Source organism: Podarcis vaucheri (genome assembly GCF_965113315.1).
Source record: "Podarcis vaucheri genome assembly, chromosome: W".
Lineage (NCBI taxonomy): Eukaryota > Metazoa > Chordata > Lepidosauria > Squamata > Lacertidae > Podarcis > Podarcis vaucheri.
Window position 1 is genome coordinate 30,714,015 of NC_138757.1, and position 22,650 is coordinate 30,736,664.

Here is a 22,650-nt window from a genome sequence, read left to right on the forward strand (position 1 = left end):
CAGTGGGGGGCAGTCCAGTATTTTTTGTGGACAAAAAGGACACTGATAAACCGAGACTGGTCGTGGACTTTCGGGGGGTAAATTTGGTGTCAGAACCTGTGACTTTCCCGATGCCCAGAATTGATGACATTCTGACGAGTGTGAGGAAGGGAAAGATTTTCACCAAGCTAGATCTGAGGGGGGCTTACAACTTAATCCGGATGAGAGAGGGGAATGAATGGAAGACCACCATGTTCACACCCCTGGGGGCTTTTGAATATCTCGTTATGCCTTTCGGATTACAGTCAGGCTCCGCCTGTTTTCAAGCGTTCATGCACCACGTGTTGGGGTCTCTGCTTTACAAGAACTGTGTAGCATTCCTGGACGACGTCTTGATTTATTCAGAAAATGAGGAGCAACATGTGAGAGATGTCAGGGAAGTGCTACAACGTTTGCAGAAACACCAGCTGTGGGTCAAGCTAGAAAAATGTCAGTTTCATGCCCGAGAGGTGGAGTTCCTGGGGTACATGTTATCTGACAAAGGCTTAGCGATGGACCCAAGCAAGGTGCAAGCAGTATTGGAGTGGAAGACCCCAAAGACAAGAAAGGATGTGCAGAGGTTCCTAGGTTTTGGCAATTTCTACCGGAAGTTCATCAAGAACTTCGCACACTTGACGGCCCCAATCACGGACTGTCTCAGTAGTAAAAGAAAGTTTGTGTGGACGGAGGAAGCCCAGCAATCCTTTGGAAGATTGAAGAAGGCATTTGCGTCGGAGGAACAATTACTACATGTGGATTTGGAGAAACCAATGAGGGTAGAGACGGACGCATCAGACCGAGCCATCGGGGCGGTTCTGTTGCAGCCAGGACTGAACCAGCAAGAATGGAAACCGTGCGCCTTTTTCTTGAGGAAGCTGAGCAAGTCGGAACAAAACTACACCGTGTACGACCGAGAACTGCTAGCAATTTACGCAACCTTTCAGCGGTGGCGCCATCTGCTGATAGGGGCGCAGCATAAGATCCAGGTCTGCACAGATCACAAGAACTTGGAATATTGGCGGACAGTACGGGTGCTCAACCAGAGACAGATTCGCTGGGCGCAGGAGTTTTCCAAGTTCTCCTTCGAAATCCAGTATGTGCCCGGCGAGCAAAACGTGAGAGCAGACGCTCTCTCGCGGAAACCAGAGTACTTCGAAGGAGAGGGGCCGCCGGAGACCCGTCACGTCATATCTGAGGACCGATGGGTGTGTGGGGGTACTCTAGTGGGCACGAGAGAACTGGCAGGACTTACTAGGGACGATGAGTTCGCCCGGACCAAAATCAGGGAACTCCAAGAGGGGAGGGGAGCACCAGAGGGGTTTGAAGAGAAGGAAGGGGTGTTGTACTACAGGGGGGCGATGTACGTACCGGGGGAGGCTCTAAGAAGAAGGGTACTCAAACAACTACATGACAACCCCACAGCGGGGCATTTTGGGCAACACAAAACCATGATGCTGGTGACCCGACAATTTTGGTGGCCACGGGTGAGGGAGGATGTACGTGAATATGTAAGAGGGTGTGACCACTGCCACAGGGCCAAAGGGGAACGCACGATGCCAGCAGGTTTGGTGGAACCCTTACCCACGCCAAACAAACCCTGGGAGGTGGTGTCAATTGATTTCATGACGGATTTGCCCAAATCGAGGGGAAAAACAGCAGTGATGGTAGTAGTCGACTTGCTAGTAGTCGGTTCTGGAGGAAGCTCATGAGCCTACTACAAGTCGAAGTCAGCTTCTCGACAGCGAGACACCCAGAAACCAATGGGCAGGCGGAAAGGGCAAACAGTGTACTCCAGCAATACTTACGCTGCTACGTTAGCGAAAGGCAGAATGATTGGGTAGAGAAACTAGCGTTAGCAGAATTTGCGTACAATAATGAGCCCCTTCTTGGCCAATTATGGGTGTCATCCCAGGGCATTCCCGGGCAATGAGGAACAGAGCTGGAGTGTGCCTGCAGCTGAACAGTTTGTGGAAGAAATGGAAGCGTTACATCAACAGCTCAAGATGAACCTAGAAAGGGCAAAGGCCAGTTACAAGAAGCAAGCAGATAAACACCGGAGGGAAGGGGAAACCATTAGGGTGGGGGATCGCGTGTGGTTGTCCACTCAAGGGTTACCCTTTAAGGGAGGGTGCAAGAAGTTGCAGCCTAGAAGACTGGGTCCGTTTGAAGTTATACAACAGATAAACCCAGTGGCGTTCAAGCTCAGGTTGCCCAACGACATGAAAATACATCCCGTATTCCACAGGTCCTTGCTCTCACCACACAGAGAGGGGCGGGAATTTGAGGGGCGGGAGGTAGAAGTCTTGCCACAGCCACAGGTAGAAGAGAGGGAACACCAGAGCTCGGCCGCAGAGATAGTGGATTCAAGGTGGCGAGGGCGGCAGGTGCAGTACTTGGTGGCGTGGGAAGGAGAGCCCTGGTCGGAAAACACGTGGGTGCCAGCAGAGGCAGTTGACGACGAGCATATGGTGGAAGTGTTTCACCGACGGTTCCCAGATAAACCCAAGCCCTTAGGGCGATTCTGGGAAGAACAGTTCGGCACCACAGAGGAGGAAGAGAGTTTCGAAGGATTTTCAGAATCCGAAGAAGAATCGGATTGGGAGAGTCATTCCTTGGGTGGGAACCTTAGCAGGTGGGAAGAGGTGTTCACACCCACAGATGAGGAGGACAGCTCCTTCAGGGGTTTCCTTGGCTCGCCGACCAGAGAAGAGGCTGCAATAGAGTCCCCTGGTCGGAGGGGGAGTGAAGGGGGCCCTGGGAGGGAGGTGGATGTCAGGGAACTGCCATCAGAGGCACGGGAGAAGGAGAGGGTCTCTGATTCTGCAGGGGAAGGTCCAAGCGCTAGAGGGAGACTCAGCCGGGAGGAAGGGGAAGAGAATGAGTGTAACACCAGGGATCCAGGAGAGCAACGGGACAGGGAGGTGCAGGGGCTCCAGGACTCTTCGTTGGAGGTTAGCGAGGAGAGCCCAAGCACCCCGCTGCCCACGCCCACCCTGTGCAGGAGACTCCCGCGCAGTGAGAGGCGGAAACGATTGGGCGTCAAACAACTCTTATGTTGGCAACGCTTTAAGAAACGCCCACAGACAGATTCTACAAGTGACTAAGGGCAGCCACGCTAACATGGGCTGCGTAGTCCGGAGGGTTTAACCAGGCAATCCGATGCTCAAACGGAGCAGGATTACGCACGAGTAACTCCCAACCACTACAGTACCTTAGTTTTTGGTTCTAACAGTTCTGTTTCTACTTTCGATTTTTCCACCTGGAAACCTGTTTTTTTTGTCCATATTAAAAGTCTCCCTGATCTGAGCATAATGTAACCAATCTCGCACTTTATCCTTTAGTTTCTCAAAACTCTGCAATCTCCAAATGTCTCCATCTTTTTCTAATATTTCCCAATATTTCGGCCATTTGGCCTCCATATTGAGTCTTTTCTGAGCCTTAGCTTCCATTGGTGACAGCCACCTTGGGGTCTTATTTTCTAGTAAGTCTTTGTATTTTGTCCAGACATTAAACACTGCTTTCCTGACAATATGGTTCTTGAAAGCTCTATGAACTTTTACCTTGTCATGCAACAAATATGCATGCCATCCAAAAGCGTTGTTAAACCCTTCCAAATCCAAAATATCAGTGTTCACCAGAAGCAGCCAATCTTTCAACCAGCAGAAAGCTGCTGATTCATAGTACAACCTTAAGTCTGGAAGGGCAAACCCCCCTCTTTCCTTAGCATCAGTTAATATTTTAAATTTTATTCTGGGCTTTTTGCCCTGCCAAGTGTTCACAACCATTGTCTGTCTATCCCTAGCAAAGCGGCTCTCTGAGACTGGCCACTAGAAGAAGCGGGGAATGATTTCACTCTCCCATTGCCCCAAATCATGAGAAGGGTAGTAGGAATGCTACTGTGGAAAGCAGGCGGGATACAATTCTCAGCCCTTGTGCCAGCTCTCTTGGTGATGGGTTTCTCTCCATTGTGGCATTCCTCGACCTCACATTATGCACCCCAGGGCTGGCTTGTTCTGCATGCTATCCAGGATGTACCTGATCCCTTCCAAACGCATGGGTGATACTCTGCTTCAGGAGGACCTCTTCCAGACCCTGGGGACGCAGGGCGAGCTGCAGGAGATAACTGAGTGCCTGGACACCAGCATTCCCGAGACCATCCGTATCCTCTTTGGGGGGCATTGTTGGGGAGCAGGGCTGCTTGGTGGTTTTCTTTTGCTCTTGGCTGGAGTGGACCTCACTTTTATATACCTGGTGGCTTAGGTTCCTAGGCCATCCCATCCTTAAGGCTCTGGGACACAGCACAATGAAATGCCCACAGTCAAGTCCAGTCATGCATCCAAACAGCTTAACAGCTTTAACCCCCATTTGAAAACATCTGCCTGGCTAGATAGAGCAGAGGTGGGGAATCTTGACAGGCCCGCAGGCCCCACATCTAGCATCATACGTGGTGTCAAGGTAAATACATGGCTGCAAAGGAGCTTCAAGGGTGCGTTCAATTGTTCTTTGGCAAGCAGGGTTTCTTGACCGCACTTTTGGAGTTGACCACTAGTATTTGCTGTTTGGATTGAAACCATGCCTGCAGAAGGACATTTCCTCGGCAGATCAGCTTTGCAGGCAGCTTCGTCAAGAGGGGAGGTGTGGGATCATTACAGTGGGATGGCTCAGTTGGTAGAGCATGACACTCTTAATCTCAGGGCTGCGGGTTCAAGATGTGGGGTAATAAGCAAAGGATTTTAGGTATACTAAAAACAACAAGACCGCCCATAAAATGTATGCTATTGCCATGCCAAAATGAGAGAAAATTAGTTGGAGGGAGGCAAGGGATGGGGCCACGGATCCCTGATTGGGAATAAGGGAACTAGATGGTCCTCGGTGTCCCTTCCAACTACACAATTCTATGATCCTGTGTCTTAAAGACAAATCTTGAGGAATAGTGTGTGTGTGTGGGGGGGGTTTCTGTTTTTTTTTTTTAATTAAAAAAATGATATTTATTGAGAATTTAAAATTATAGAGAAAAAAAGAAAAAGAAAAGAAAGAAAAAAGGAAATTAAACAATACAAGTCAATAAAAAGAAAGACGAGAACAAAACACACAATACATCAAAACCAAAAACAAAAGCAAACAAAAAATTAAAAACAAATCCAATATTCCCAAATCTTTATCTTTCGTTATCTTGTTTCATCGACCTCCTCACACCTCCCTTTTTTGTATTCGAGTTATTAATTATCTCAGCAAATCCTTTCCATCTTTCCCTATGTTCTGTCATTAAATTGTCTTAATTTATTTTAACCTTATCTTACCATAAAAAGCCCTAAAACTTAAAGCTTATTTTTACATAACTCCTTATAGCATTTCTACTAAAGCCAAATAGTTTCATTCCAACATTTTTTCTAACACTCATTAATTTTACAATATTTCTCTAAATGAATTTTTAAACTTTCTTCCAATCTTCATCCACCGTCTCTTCTTCCTGGTCTCGGGTTCTGTCAGTCCTTTCTATCCATTCCATTTAGTCCATCAACCTGGTGATCTTCTATCCGAGGCTCTTAAGTCTTTTCCATGTCCCTTCTGCAGATCTTCTTCATATTTATACCTGCACTTTACTTTGTCTTCTGCTGATCTTGTTCTTAATTTCCTTCCTTTATCGCTGAGGAGTAGATCTCGGGGAGACTCCAACCTAACAATGTCTTTATCCCTTCTCGACAGGTCAGCCCATTCTCCATAGTCAGCACTAAAATCCAAAAGGTATTTCAAGGCATGTTTCAAAGTCCCTCCAAAGTTAAAGGCCCCGACAACTCCAGACTCCCCCTGGCGCAGAACCAGATCCCAGAAGCCAGAACAGCCCTGCATAGGAGGATCTATCCAATTTCCCATCTCCAATCCAAACGAGACTCCATCTCTCCAAATCTGACTTTCTCCAGGTTCGGTCATCAAAAACAACAGCTTATGTTCCTGCAAGGCCGCGGCTTTCTCCACTTGTATTACTTGAGGTTCAACAGCAACCTCCTCCTTTGTCTTCTGCACAACTTGCCCTGTCAAAGCAGATTCCTGGGTCGGTTCCTGAGTGGTTTCTATATAGGTATTCACTGTTTGTCCAAAATTATTAACTGCAACAGTCATCAAATCCATCTTCTCATGTAGCTGTTCCAATAAAGCGCTTGTCTTGCAAAAAGCAATCACTAAGGCTTCTTCTGGGCACATTCTTGTTCAAGGTCAATGTCTGGTTCTCACGATCTTTAATCTCTACAGCTGGAGAATTCCCCAGATCGACTCCAACAACAGTTTCAAAAGCTCCCTCTAGGGGAAACAGTTTCTATTTGTATCCGTCCTTTTAAAAGCAGATCCAGCAACAAAATTACTTTTGTTTTTCAAATATTTTGTTCCTTTTAAATGCAAAAGGAAACATTGGAATCAATATGTTTCTATTTTTAAACTATCTATCAACAAACGTTTTGTTCACAGTCAATGAACTTTCCGGAAAAAGTCTGTCTTCCTAGCAACCTGTTCCCAGGTTCAAGGCGGTGGAAATTTATCTTTCTTTACTCTCTCTCCTGCAGGCTTGAACAATCTAAGATTTCCCCCCTCTTCTCCTGCTTCCAAGGGGGGTTTAGTAGTTTTAGCCGATAGAAATTTAGTCCTTTACGAAAGACTTTCCAGACTTTAGCTTGCAATATCTTTGCTTCAAACTATTTACAAAAGCGGAAGGCGGACTTCCTGTTTAGAACCTTCCCACTTCGGTGCCAAATTAAGATGTTTCATAGTCCAATTTTCCGTTCTACTCACGGGTAGTTGTTTAAAGTCCAATTGTCCACAGGAAAAAGCCAGCGCTCTCCGGCAACAACAATACGGCTTCACTCCGTGAAAAGAGCAGTCGATTCGAAGCACCGCGCCGCTCACCCCACGTCGCTCCGGATCCCCGAAACCGGGTTTCCCCGCAAGTAGGGGAGGCGCAAAACGGGCCTGCCGAATCCCACGTCCACAGGCTTCTCCCGCCTGTGGTTTTTGATGGGTCTCCGCCTCGCCGTGGCGGTCCAGACCCTAATTTCCACGAAGCGGATTCCTCCCGATCAGAGGAAATCCGCCATTGCCGGAGGCGCTAACCCGGAAGTCCGTGTGTGTGGGTTTCTGTTTGAACTTTCCCAGCCTTTGGATTTTCCTGGACATTCAATAATGATAATAATAATAATAATAATAATAATAATAATAATAATAATAATAAATTTTATTTATATCCCGCCCTCCCCAGCCGAAGTTGGGCTCAGGGCGGCTAACAACAATCAAAATAGTTAAACATTCTAAAACATTCATTATAAAATTAATTAAATCAAATTAAAATCAAATTAATGGCAACCATCAAGCAAAATTTTGTGCAGATTGCCAGAGGAGGGGGTCAGGCTGCGCCCTGACAAAAGGCCTGGTGGAACAGCTCTGTCTTGCAGGCCCTGCGGAAGGATGTCAGGTCCTGCAGGGCCCTAGTCTCTTGTGACAGAGCGTTCCACCAGATTGGAACCGCGGCCGAGAAAGCCCTGGCCCTAGTTGAGGCCAGCCTAACCTCTCTGAGGCCTGGGATCTTTAGGATGTTTTTATTTGCAGACCGTAAATTTCTCTGTGGGACATACCAGGAGAGGCGGTCCCGTAGGTACGAGGGTCCTAGGCCGTATAGGGCTTTAAAGGTTAAAACCAGCACCTTAAACCTGATCCTGTACTCCACCGGGAGCCAGTGCAGCTGGTACAGCACCGGATGGATATGATCTCGCAGCGAAGACCCCGTAAGGAGTCTCGCCGCGGCATTCTGCACCCGCTGGAGTTTCTGGGTCAGTCTCAAGGGCAGCCCCACGTAGAGCGAGTTACAATAATCCAGTCTGGAGGTGACCGTCGCATGGATCACAGTGGCTAGGTCAGGGCGAGAGAGATAAGGAGCCAACTGCTTAGCTTGGCGGAGATGAAAAAATGCCGCCTTTGTTATAGCTGTAATCTGCGCCTCCATAGAGAGGGAGGTATTGAAGATTACACCCAAACTCTTCATGGACGATGCTGGCACTAATTGCACCCCCGCAAGAGACGGGTGTTGCCCCCTCAATCCCATATCGCTCCGTCCCAGCCAGAGGACCTCTGTCTTCGAAGGGTTTAACTTCAACCGGCTCCCACGTAACCATCCAGCCACAGCTTCCAGACATCTGGTCAGTGTATCTGGGGCCGAGTCAGGATGGCCATCCATCAACAGATAGAGTTGGGTGTCATCGGCATACTGATGGCAACCCAGCCCAAAACTCCGGACAAGCTGGGCGAGGGGGCGCATAAAGATGTTAAAAAGCATCGGGGAGAGAATCGCACCCTGAGGCACTCCACACACCAAGGAGTGGCGCGATGACAATTCCCCCCCAAGCGCCACCCTCTGTCCCCGACCGGAGAGAAACGAGCGCAGCCATTGAAGGACTGTGCCCTGGATCCCCACGTCGGCAAGGCGGCGGTCCAGGAGTTCGTGATCGACCATGTCGAAGGCTGCTGACAGGTCTAGAAGAATCAGCAGCCCCGACCCGCCTCGATCCAGCTGCCTGCGGAGATCATCTGTTAGGGCGACCAGAGCCGTCTCGGTCCCATGACCAGCGCTGGAATGGATCGAGAGCAGATGTTTCATCCAGAAACCTACCAAGCTGTTCAGCAACCGCTCTCTCAATCACCTTACCCAGGAATGGAAGATTCGAAACCGGGCGGTAATTGGATAGATCTAAAGGATCTAATGATGTTTTCTTTAAGAGCGGACGCACCACTGCCTCCTTCAGTTCCCCTGGGAATACCCCAGTGCCAAGGGACAAATTGATGATATCACCCAGGGGGGCCCGCACCTCGTCTGGACACGCTCTAATCAGCCAGGACGGGCACGGGTCAAGAGGACAAGTGGTGGGCTTTCCAGCTTGGAGGAGTCTGTCCACATCGGCTGGGGATATCCGGTCAAAGTGGTCCAATACTGGACCCGAGGACAGTCGAGGGGCCTCCAGTTCCTTCATTGTATCCAAATTGGCAGGGAGGTCATGGCGGAGCAACAGGACCTTCTCCGCAAAAAAGCTCGCAAATGCCTCGCAGCTGTGTGTCGAATTGTTATTTAAATTTGGCTGTCCTTCGAGGGACGTTAAAGACCTAATTATACTAAATAATTGCGCCGGGCGAGAGCTAGCGGAGGCAATGGAGGCCGAGAAGTAGGACTTCTTAGCGGCCTTCACTGCCATCTCGTAGGTTTTCATAAAAACCCTATAAGATGTTCTTGAAGCTCCGTCACGGGCACCCCGCCATACTCGCTCTAGCCGTCTGAGGTCCCGCTTCATTTTCCGAAGCTCCTTGGTAAACCAGGGAGCCCGGTTTCTGTGGGGTCGCAGAGGGCGCCTAGGTGCGATCTCATCGATGGCTGATAGGAGCTGGATATTCCAGCCCTCAACAAGCTCAGTCAATGAGTCGCCAGGGGGAGCAAGGTCCCGCAAGGCCTGACGGAATCTATCAGGGTCCATCAGCCTCCGCGGGCGAGCCCAAATTGGCTCGCCACCTAAGCAGGGTGGGGGTGGAAAATCAATCCTGGCTTTCAATGCGTAGTGATCAGACCATGGCACCTTCATCGAGGGAGACATGATCACATCCATACCGGCGCCAAAGATCAAATCCAGCGTGTGGCCTGCTTGATGTGTGGGGCCCGAAACAAACTGGGAGAGCCCTAGTGTCGCCATGGAAGACACCAGGTCCAGAGCCTGTGAGGAGGGAGTGGCATCAGCATGGATGTTGAAGTCCCCCAGTACCAATAGGTTGGGGAACTCCAAGGCCCAGCCGGCCACCGCCTCCAACAGGCCTGACAGGGTGGCTGCTGGTGCGCTAGGTGGCCGGTACACCAGCCAGACAGCCAAGCTCACCTTGGAGCCCCACACTAGGCCAACACATTCAATGCCAGGGATCGATGGCGATGGTAGAGCCCTGAAAGAACAGTCTTCTCGGATTAATAATGCCACCCCTCCCCCCCGGGCCCACAGTCCGCAACTGGAGGAGAACGGAGAAACCCGGGGGCGCCATCTCTCGTAAGGTAACAGTTTCCCCTTCGCGCACCCAGGTCTCCGTCACACAAGCCAGGTCAACCCCCTGCGAGGTGAAGAAGTCTCGCAGGGTGGCGGTTTTTTTGCCTATAGACCTGGCATTGCACAACACCAGTGACGGAGGTGAGTAATCCTTGCTCACCCTACCTTCGTCCCTCGGGATGGGGCGCAGATTGGAAGGGGTACGAGCATATCCATATCTCGATCCCCTTCGCCTATGACATCTGCCCCCACCGCCATACCTCCCTCGCCCCACTACGGTAGCAATCCCAAGCCTCAAACCAACCTCCATTTACAGAATAGAAAACAAATCAAATCAAAAACAATTGTACCAACACAACAAATCCCCACCCCACTCAACAGCCAACCCCAAACCAAAATAAACAGAACAAAATAGAAATACATCAATAAAAACCACCGTTCATGGTGGTACAACAAAGTAAAAAGTAAAAACCCCTATAAAACATTTTAAAATATATAAAAACATTTTAAACATTTGCCGCAACACCAGTGTCCTTAAAACTATAGCGGTGGCGAGTGTGGCCCCCCCCCCCAAGCCTGGAGGAGTGTGCCTACAGGAGGGAGCGGCCTTCCTCAACCCCCACGGTGGAGCCGCAGCAATGGTGTCCCAGTGCCTCATGAGGCCTCTTAAGCTGTGGCGGTGGTGAGTCAGTCTGGGCCCCGCCCCCTGGGCCTGGTGGAATCAGCCTGAGGAGGGAGCGGCCTTCCCAACTCACAGTGCAGCAGCAGCAGTGCGTTTCCCGCGTGGACACTTGTTTCCAATGGCCAAATCCCAGCGGATGGCAACCCTACCCACTTGTGCCAGATTGCCTGGCATACATTACAAGCATCTAGTCACATAGATTCTCCAGAATCCCGGGGCTCGCTGGTGATGCAGGTCCCAGAACAGTCTCCAGCCTCTCCAGGTGAAACTGAAAACATCACCTGCCTGGAACCTTGTAGAGCCACTGCCAATCAGTACAGACATTGCTGAGTTAGGTAGCTAGGATCCATCCACCACCACCCTTTGCCCGAAGCAAAGGCACATCGCTGGTCCAAATCTTTGAAAGAAGTTCCCTGCTCACCAAGCCACCTGCCCTCCTTCATGCATTGCCGATGGCTTATCAAAGGGATCCTCACTGCAAGTCTCATCAAGGCAGACAGCTTGATGAAATCTTGGCGCCCTTTCTTACAAAATGCTAACAGGGACAATGGCACCAGTTGCCCTCTGGACTCACAGGGTGCAGCTTACTTGGGAGCCATCAATTGTACACATTTGGAATGGCCCTTGAGAAATGATGGTCTGCCTATATTCAGCAGCTTACCACCTTGTTGTTTGTTAAAAACTTGAATAAAAAGCATGCTTAAAATAAAACAGGAAAAATGAAATTTTGCTGGCTTCTTGAGAAAAGAATAATGCCTCATTATTTGTATCTGCTTTTAAATGTTGTTTCTCTTCTTTGTAGACACAAAGTCAGAAAAGCTAAAGCACAGAATGAACTCAGGCTTGCTAGAGAGGTTAAAAGCAACAAAAAAGGCTTTTATGGGTATGTTCGTAGCAAAAGGAAGAACAAAGAAACAGTGGGGTCACTCAGAGGAGAAGATGGTGAAATGCAAACAGGGGACACAGAAAGGGCTGAACTCCTCAATGCCTTCTTTGCCTCAGTCTTCTCCGATAAAGAAAACAATGCCCGACCTGGAGAATTTGGAGCAAATGATTCAGCAAAGGAAACACAGCCCAGAATAACTAAGGAGATAGTACAAGAATACTTGGCTAGTTTAGATGTATTCAAGCCTCCAGGGCCAGATGAACTGCATCCAAGAGTATTAAAAGAACTGGCAGATGTGATCTCACTACCACTGGCAGTCATCTTTGAGAATTCCTGGAGAACAGGCGAAGTCCCGGCAGACTGGAGGAGGGCAAATGTTGTCCCTATTTTCAAAAAGGGGAAAAGAGAGGACCCAAATAATTACCGCCCAGTCAGTCTGACATCAATACCAGGGAAGATTCTGGAGCAGATCATTAAGCAAACAGTCTGTGAGCACCTAGAAAGGAATGCTGTGATCACCAATAGTCAGCATGGATTTCTGAAAAATAAGTCATGTCAGACTAACCTGATCTCGTTTTTTGACAGAATTACAAGCCTGGTAGATGAAGGGAACGCAGTGGATGTAGCCTACCTTGATTTCAGCAAGGCATTCGACAAGGTGCCCCATGATATTCTTGTAAAGAAGCTGGTAAAATGCGGTCTTGACTATGCTACCACTCAGTGGATTTGTAACTGGCTGACTGACCGGACCCAAAGGGTGCTCATCAATGGTTCCTCTTCATCTTGGAGAAGAGTGACTAGTGGGGTGCCACAGGGTTCTGTCTTGGGCCCGTTCTTATTCAACATCTTTATCAACGACTTGGATGATGGACTCAAGGGCATCCTGATCAAATTTGCAGATGACACCAAACTGGGAGGGGTGGCTAACACCCCAGAGGACAGGACCACACTTCAAAACGACCTTGACAGATTAGAGAACTGGGCAAAAACAAACAAGATGAATTTTAACAGGGAGAAATGTAAAGTATTGCACTTGGGCAAAAAAAATGAGAGGCACAAATACAAGATGGGTGACACCTGGCTTGAGAGCAGTACATGTGAAAAGGATCTAGGAGTCTTGGTTGACCACAAACTTGACATGAGCCAACAGTGTGACGCGGCAGCTAAAAAAGCCAATGCAATTCTGGGCTGCATCAATAGGAGTATAGCATCTAGATCAAGGGAAGTAATAGTGCCACTGTATTCTGCTCTGGTCAGACCTCACCTGGAGTACTGTGTCCAGTTCTGGGCACCACAATTCAAGAAGGACACTGACAAACTGGAACGTGTCCAGAGGAGGGCAACCAAAATGGTCAAAGGCCTGGAAACGATGCCTTATGAGGAACGGCTAAGGGAGCTGGGCATGTTTAGCCTGGAGAGGAGGAGGTTAAGGGGTGATATGATAGCCATGTTCAAATATATAAAAGGATGTCACATAGAGGAGGGAGAAAGGTTGTTTTCTGCTGCTCCAGACAAGCGTACACGGAGCAATGGATCCAAACTACAAGAAAGAAGATTCCACCTAAACATTCGGAAGAACTTCCTGACAGTAAGAGCTGTTCGACAGTGGAATTTGCTGCCAAGGAGTGTGGTGGAGTCTCCTACTTTGGAGGTCTTTAAGCAGAGGCTTGACAACCATATGTCAGGAGTGCTCTGATGGTGTTTCCTGCTTGGCAGGGGGTTGGACTCGATGGCCCTTGTGGTCTCTTCCAACTCTATGATTCTATGATTCTATGATTCTATGATTCTCTTTGTAATGAGTTTTACTGGGTCTGTGGTCATTTTAAGTTGCTTACCTTCACTAAAATATATAAATCTACTCGACTGGAAACTTTTATTATCCAAATTCAAACCCACTTTGGATAGCAAAATTCCTGGAGTGGGGAGGAGGGTTCAATGTTCTAATAGATTAGATATGGACAGTCCTTCAGTACAGCAAAACTTGACACTTTGAAACCTCTGAGTCCTTTCCAAAAGGACCTCACCCACTATTTAAGGGGGAAGTATGTCAGAACTGACCTTCTGCAGTACTGATTCCACATTCTTGGACTCCTAATCTTACACATAAATTAGAGCTGGAACCATCTCAGGCCCTATGGCTCTTGAAATGACCATGACCTATTGAGCAAAACCACAGAATCAACCTCTCTGGTGACTAAACCCCACTTGCTTTTACAAAATAAATTAACAACAGAGGAAAATCACGGAAGAAATAAAATGGCTTTTGAAATTAACAAAGGCAATTCCTTTTATCCACATGTATTACGGGACATGTTCAAAGCGCCCCTCAGGAGAAATTCTGTAAGCAAAGGTAGCAGATGCACAAGGACACATTGCTAAAAAAAAAAAAAAAAAGGGATTTGGAGGGACCATGAGTACCAGAATGTACAGAATTGTACCTAGAAAAAGGTTACAACTGGATTACCTTTTTGTAAACAACAACAACAACCCCCAAAATAAAACTCGGAAGCAGCAGGACTCCTTAGGAACTCTTCAAAAAACAAAACACAAAACTGCATATCCCTACCTAGTCACCAAATGTGAGGGGAAACGTAAACCAGCATCTTACACTGCTTTAAATGATAGCCAGATTCTGCAATTTTTTACCACACCAGAAGTAAAAGCACGGGGCATTAATCAGTTTTTGAAAAATCATGCACTTCATTTGTAGGCAAGGGAAAGCTTTCTGAAATGTACAAAATCTTACTAAGACACACAATCTGTTGAAATGACCCAGCAGTGGACGAGATTCGGGGACAGTGGTGTGCCGCCTGGGGAAATGTTCCTTTCCATTCACCTTAAGCAAAGATGTGGTGACCTTGTGCATCGATAAATAACTTTCAGAACTGTATTTCATTACTTCCCAAAGCTTCTCAATGGGCTACCAAATGGCATTTCTTTCTATTTGGGATGAAACTGGGGAAGCAGCTTTAGAAGAAGGGGTTGCTGACATTCACTGGCCTGGAAAACACCTGATGCTAATATGATGGCAAATTGTGGGTGGTGCATTGATGGAGAAACTAAGGCAACAAATGGGGACATGACGCCACCGGTGTTCCAAAGATACATTTCATGTAAAGATTATGATGGGCTTCTTCAAATGCCAATAGCCTCTTACAAGCAGAGGTTTTAAATCAATTTTCTGTAAACCTCTGTCATAAATAGTTGTCACTGAAAATACGACCCAACAATGCAATGCTGGACTCATCCCTCCCGTCAGCGTGCCTGGAAAGCACGGGTCCCAGTAGTTTCCGCCTTACTCTGCTCCTTTCTCTGTGAAAGGCTGCTCTTTAGCTTTCACATCGGAGCAAACCTCAACCCACCCCCTCCCAAAGAAACCTTTTTTATGAGCCCCCCTACTCTGCGTGTGCTTTCTTTGGCTCCTGTCTCAATGTGCAGAAATTGAACACATGAATTTTCCAGCATCGGGAGTTTCCCCCAAGACAGTGTCGAGATCAGGCGTGTTTGTGTGGCTCCACGCTTGCAATTATTGGGGCTTTGGCTAAGAGGAGTGCATGCACTTTCAGCAAGACATAGCTAGCTAGCTAGCTAGCTAGACAGTTTACCTCCCTTCGCTACAGTTTAAATTTCTGCATGCCATCTGCTGTTGTGGAACAAGTCGTCCCCATGATCCCTCTAGCCCAGTGCTCTCTAGGGCAGCCCACAGAAGCTCAAAAGAAATGTAGTCAAAAGAAATGTATGCTCTAGAAGGTCGCAGGCTCCCCCGTCTTTGGGGTAGAGGTTTGACGTCTGAGACTAGATCTGCAGGACTCATTTTTAATATAATTATCCTTAAATAAATTTGTATTTTTATTTGTAATCCATATCCCTAAGTAGTTCACTTTATTTTCTATTTTTAGTCCTGTTATTTCTTCTAATTCCTTTTTTCCTTTCTCGCCTATATTTTTAGTTATCAATTTCGATTTATCTTTGTTCAGTTTGAATCCTGCTACTCCACCAAATTCTTTCATTCTTTCCAATGCTTTATTTATACTTTCTTTTGGTGTTTCGGTTGTAATGATCACATCGTCTGCAAGTGCTCTTACTTTATAACACTGTGTCCCAAGACATATGCCCTTTATTTCTTCATCCTTTCTCAGAGCTATTAATAGAGTTTCTAATATTGTTATAAATAGGAGTGGGGATAAAGGACATCCCTGTCGCATCCCTCTCTCAATGTCGAATTCTTCTGTAATTTCATTGTTTAGGATTAATTTAGCTGTTTGTTTTTTGTAGATTGCTTGAATTCCATTCATAAATCTTTTACCTAAATTTAAGCTTTCACATGTTTTGATCATAAATTTCCAAGAGACACTGTCAAATGCCTTTTCAGCATCTACTAAAAGCATTGAAATTTCTTTACTTGGATTCATTTCGGCATATTCTATTAAATCTATAATTATTCTAGTGTTGTCCTTTATTTGTCTGGCTGGTAAAAATCCTGCCTGATCTTTTTTAATTATCCTTTTTAGCAGAGTTTTCATTCTATTTGCAAGGACTCCAGTAAATATTTTATAGTCTATATTCAATAAAGATATTGGCCTGTAATTTTTTATAAGTCTCAAATCTGTACCTTGCTTTGGGATAAGGGTTATTAATGCTTCTTGCCACGAGTTAGGTATTTCTCCTTTATCTAAAATTTCATTCATAATTAATTGCAATTTGGGTGTTATTATTTCCTCTAATTTTTTTATAATATGTTACTGAGATTCCGTCTGGTCCAGGCGATTTCCCTTCCTTCATATTTTTAATCACTTTTTTAATCTCTTCAAGTTCAATATTTGAATTTAATATTGCATATTCTTTTTCTTCTATATCTGGTAGTCTATTTTCTGATAGGTATTTTTGAATTTTCTTTTCCTCTTTTAATTCTACTTTATATAATTTTTTGTAATATTTTATAAAACTTTCTTTAATTTGTTTTGGGTCAATGATTTCCTTTTCTTCATCAATAATTCTATTTATTACTCTTTCTACCTGTCTTTCTTTGATAAACCATGCCAGCATCCTACCCGGTTTATTTGCCTGTTCAAAATATCTTTGTTTCGTCCATATAATTTTTTCCTCTACTTCCCTATTTATTAAATTTGATAGATGGGCTTGTAAATTCTTTATTTGTTGGAGGATATCTTCATTCTTTGGGTTTTTCACTAGGTCTTTTTCTTTCTCTCTTATTTGTTTATTTATTTCCATAATATTATTATCTTTATTTCTCCTTATCTTTCCCATTTGTTGCATTACAAACCCTCTCATATAGGCTTTGCTCGCTTCCCAAATCATTTTTTTATCCATATCCTGATTTTCATTTATTTCATAAAATTCTTTCAATATTTCCTTTGCCCTTTTAACCCTTTGATCGTCTCTCCATACCTCCTTGTTCATTCTCCACCTTCCCTTAGTATGATTTTGAAATTTCATTATTACCGATACCGGATTATGATCCGATATCGATCTGTTTAGTATTTCTGCTTTTTAAAGGAAGTATGGACAAATGGGGAAAATTAAAACTATCATTAGGAGGAAGAATATCTATGATTAAAATGATGATACTCCCCAAAATTCTATTTTTATTCCAAATGATTCCAATTGTAATAGGAACTAAATATTTTATAAGCTGGCAAAGAGACCTTGCAAATTTTATATGGCAGGGGGGGGGGGAAGCAAGGATAAAATCAGAAGTAATGATGGGCCCAAAAGAAAGTGGAGAATTCGCAGTACCAGATTTAAGGAAGTATTCTGAGTCAGCGTGTTGGTGCTGGATTAAAAAATGGATATTATTAAAAGATAATGAAGTCCTAACATTAGAGGGCTGGGACAAAATATATGGATGGCACGGCTACTTATTCTATGATAAAAAAGAACAACACAAAAAATTTACAAACCACATAGTAAGAAAGGCTCTATTGGATGTCTGGGAAAGAACAAAAGGAAAAATTATTGAGAAAACTCCCCAATGGGTTTCGCCAATGGAAGCAACTACAACATTAAAGAGTAATGTAAAAGAGACTTGGCCAACATATAAGGAAATATTAGAGGAAGCAGATGGAAATATTAAATTAAAAACTTACAAACAATTACAAACATTTAGAATAAATTGGTTACAATATAATCAATTAAAAACAACTTATGAAAACGACATAAAAAGGGGGGATTTGAAAATAAAACCTCAAAATTAGAAAAGGAAATACTACAGAGTGATAAAAAATACTTGCAAAAATGTATAGACTATTAATGAAAACCACCCTAGAACAAGAGACAAAAGGGGAAAACATGTTAAAATGGGAGCACAATTTGGGATATGAGATAGATCTGGAAAGATGGAAAAAAATTTGGGAGGAAAATATAAATTTTACTGCTTGTGATTTATTAAGGGAGAATTTCAGAAAAATGCACCACAGATGGTACCTAACCCCTGTCAGATTGTCAAAAATAAATAAAAGGAACAACGACAAATGTTGGAAATGTAACAGAACAAAAGGTACATTATATCACATGTGGTGGACTTGCCCAAAGATTAAAATCTTTTGGGACATGATCCATGACGAAATAAAAAAATTGATAAGGACATCACATAAAAAAAGGCAGAGGCATATTTATTAGAAATCTTAGATAAAGATATCCCCAAAGAGAAAATTAGCTTATTTCTATACGCGACAACAGCGGCAAGAATTTTGATTGCTATTGGAAAGAGGAAAGCATCCCAACAAAAAGAGAATGGTTGGGGAAACTTTGCGAGTACCTGGAATTAGCAAAATTGACAGATATAATAAGGAGAAAATCCAAAACTATGGTTATGAAGCAATGGGAGTGTTTAAATGATTATTTACAAAAACAGGGCTCAACTAAAAATATCTGGTTGTGTTTAGAATAATCTTGTGCGTAATATAAAAAAAAAAAACAAAGTGAGACATTAAGGAAACCCAAAGGGAAAATATGAAGAACAGAGGCTCTGAAGAACGGATTATTAAAAACGCGTGAGGTAAACGGTGGAAGTCGGTTTTTTCTTTTCCTTTTTCTTTTTTTTCTTTTTTTCTTTCAAAAGAAACAATTTGTTTAAGGTAGATAAGGACAAGACGAAATTATACAATTGAATGTAAATATAGATGAGAAATGGGTATGTATTGTGAGTACTTATCTACTTTAAAAAAATTCATATATGACCTGTTTTTTTTTACTTTTTTATTCTCTTTTTGTTCCCTTTTTCTTTATTCTGATATCTAACATTTCATTTCACTGTGTTATCATAAATAGGATTTTATAGAGGTATACATAACTGTAAATGTGAAAAGAGACAAAACATTCTCTAATTCCTTTTCCTTGGATAGATGTATTTGTTTTTCTCTTTTGTATTTTCTTTTGTTGTGATTATGTATGTATTTTAACTTGTATTGAATAAAATTATCTATTTTAAAAAAAAAAAGATCTGCAGGACTCATAAACATTTCACTCTGTAGTGAAACATTAAGGAGTTGGCACCGTCCGAGTATAGGAGGAGGGGGGTGGGGGTGGAATACACGGCTGAGAAATAGAAGAATGCGTTCAATCTCCTACACGAAGCCAGAGCCAATTATGAAGATTGACCAGTTGCTTATAGATCAAATGCATGGATCATGCAGCTGCAAAGAGGTCTACCCAGCCGCTCCCACAGGCAACATGGAATTCTTCTGTGCAATTTACTGTGTTGTTGTTAAAGATGTAAGACAAGCCTATATTGCACTTCATTAAAAATGCCAGGTCAGTTCACAACAATATACTGATGGACTCAGTAGAATCAGCAATCAGTACTGGGGCAGGGGCCTTGGCTGGCGCCCTGCAATGCACGGCCCCTGCGCCAGTCCTGAGGAGGCTCAAGGCCAGGGGTCAGCAACCTTTTTCAGCCGTGGGCTGGTCCACCATCCCTCACCGCATGTGGGGGGCCAGACTATATTTTGGGGGGTGGGGGGAAATGAATGAATTCCTATGCCCCACAAAGAACCCAGAGATGCATTTTAAATGAAAGGACACATTCTACTCATGGAAAAACACACTGATTCCCGGACTGTCCGTGGGCCGGATTGAGAAGACGATTGGGCCGCATCCGGCCCCCGGGCCTTCGGTTGCCTACCCCTGCTCAAGACAATCACTTTCTGCACTTCACGTTAACGCAGAAGACGGCCCAGTTGTGCTCAGATGCTCAAAATTCCCTTTTCACCTTTGAATCTTTGGAGAGTCTGTTTCAGTTGGCATCGGGACAGCTCACCTAGCAGTGCAACTGCCTTTATTGCAGAGGCAGGAAGTTTCCTTCCTTTCATATTCAGGTTTTCTGTACTCACATAGAAATAATAAAATGGTTTCTGCTGTTTGTTAAAAGTCATGAATGAACTCTCACAACTCGTTGATAAGGTAGCTTGCTTGTGTTTCGAGAAATCGTATAAGAGGAGCATTCATAGGAAGTTGCACTTGACAGAGTCAATCTAGCCTAGCACTGCCTACACTGACTGGCAGCAGCGCTGCAGGGTTTTCAAACAGGGGACAGTCCCAGCCCTGTCTGGTGGAGATCCTGGACTGAACCTGGGATCTCCTGCATGCAAAGCAAGGCCTCCCTCAACTCGGGAGGCGTGAGTTCTCTACTGTATTTCAACAAATGCTTTCACTTTATCATTTCATTTTCATCTGTATATTTTGTGCACATATTTTCCTGTATATTTTAGACAGAGAGGAGTAGCAATAGGGTTAGAGGCAAGGTTCAGAGTTAGTGTTGTGTGAGCATTTTAAAGCAGTTGAGTTTAAACAGGAGGGGATTTCACCTGAAGAGATGGCCAGCATCGTGAATCTGTAAGTAGGATTTCGCCTGCTTCTTTTTTGTAATCTTCTGGGGCGAGGGCTTGGGGTCCCCCACACGGCCAGCATCCCCATGGAATTCAACCCCTTCCTGAACAGCTTAACTTCTCTTCCCTCCCGCCTTCCCATTCTCCCTCAAATCTCATTGCAGCTCAGCTGGTTAGAGGGAGCTGCAGATAGCACCAAGGTTGCAGGTTCGATTCCCATAAGGTACAGCTGCATATTCCTGCATTGCAGGGGGTTGGACTAGATGATCCCCAGGGTACCTTCCATGATCATTATTTGGGGATGCTTTTTATTACATTCGTAGCCCACTTTTCATCCAAGCAGTTCAAGGTGGCATTTATGGCTTGCCTTTCCCCCCGTTTTCCCCCTCACAACAAAACTGTTAGGCAGGCTAGGATGAGAGTGACTGGACCCAACATCAAACAGTGCACTTCATGACTGAGTGGGGATTTGCACTCGGATCTCCCAGGTCCTCCTAGTCCAGAATTCTCGCCACTATACACCCCCCCTCTCTCTACCCCTTCTCCGTTTCTCAACTCTTCAGCCATCAACTGCAACAGACAGGGGTTCTGTCAGTCTTCCTGTCAGTCACTCTGGCTCTAAGCGAGTTTTCATTGCATTCTTCGACTCATCTATGCCTTGATGCTTTGACGACCTTCCTAGCAGCCCCCTTCCCTCTCCAGGCAGGGCTGCTGTCCTAAAAGCATTATGCTGAGGACTTCAGAGGTAGAATGCCTCTGTTCCTGGAAGCTCTATATTGCTATGCTGAGTAATAGTAAGAGATGCTGTTGTTCTCCTCCAACAATTGGTGTAATCTGCTTCCCAGCCCTGCAGGCTACTTGTCCTTGTAGCATTGGCTGCCTGCAAATTTCAGCAACGGAGTAAACATGATGTGAAGAAGTTCCCACCAGCATTCTCAAATTAGTTGATTCAAAGCTCTCCCTCCATCTGCTTTCTCTCCAAGGCCACGATCATCTTGGATAACTCCTTCCTGCTCCTTTCCTTGTTGGTGTTTTAATAAATAAATAAATAAATAAATGATTAAAGATTTCTTAGTTTACCAAAAAAGCGTGCCTTGTCTCTTTTGTCAAGTTGTGTTTTCTACAGATCAGTTTCATTTGTTGTGAGACATTAGTGTTGCATGCAGTGTTGGGTTAGGAAGCACAGAGGGGGAAAGAGGGGGAGGGTGGGGTCGGGTGGCAATGCTTCTCTTCTACTTAGTGTACAGGGGAAACTCGGGAAATGAGAATATCGTGGAAAAGTTCATTTATTTCAGTAATTCAACTTAAAAGGTGAAACTAATATATGAGATAGACTCATGACATGCAAAGCGAGATATATCAAGCCTTTATTTCTTATGATTGTGATATTATGGCGTACAGCTGATGAAAACCCCAAATTAACAATCTCAGAAAATTAGAATATGAAATGAAATCAGCAAAACAAGGATTGCAAATAGAGAATAGAGATTGACCTCTGAGAAGTAGACCTTTTAAGTTGAATTACTGAAATAAATTGTAGCACCCTGCTTGTGGTTAACTGTAGGAATGAAAAATCACGGGAGACGAGAGAGGCAGGTGTAACATGAGGCGTCTGTCTGGGCGGACCCCTGAGAGACTCTTTTATTGAATATTACAAGCATTGCCACAGGTATGTTTGTCGCTGATTGGTTGATACATAAGCATAAGGTGGGAATTACATGTGAGAGGTGGGGATTACATGTGATCATTTATCATTGATGGAATAAAGGCTGAGAATCGGAGCTAGAACTAGACAGGCATGAAGCCTCCTAATTGAATTATAACTAGAGATTAATATGGCACAAACAATATAACAATCAAGTTCTGTAAATGTGGTCAGCTAGGCATGGAGAGCAGGTACAGTTTGTTTTCCATGAGCTTAGGATGTCTGTTACTAATGATTGATCATAGCATGTAACAATGTAACAATCAAGTTCTGTAGGTGTGGTCAGCTAGGCATGAAGAGCAGGTTCGTACAGTGTGTGCAAAAGCAGGGAAAAGCCTACAAGCAAGATTTCTAAAGCAAGAGAAAAAGAGGAGCAAGGCTTCCCCAAAATGGAGCAGTTTTGTGCAGAAAGAGACTAACAGTTATGTGCAGAAAGAAGACTTCCCTTTATCTCCCCC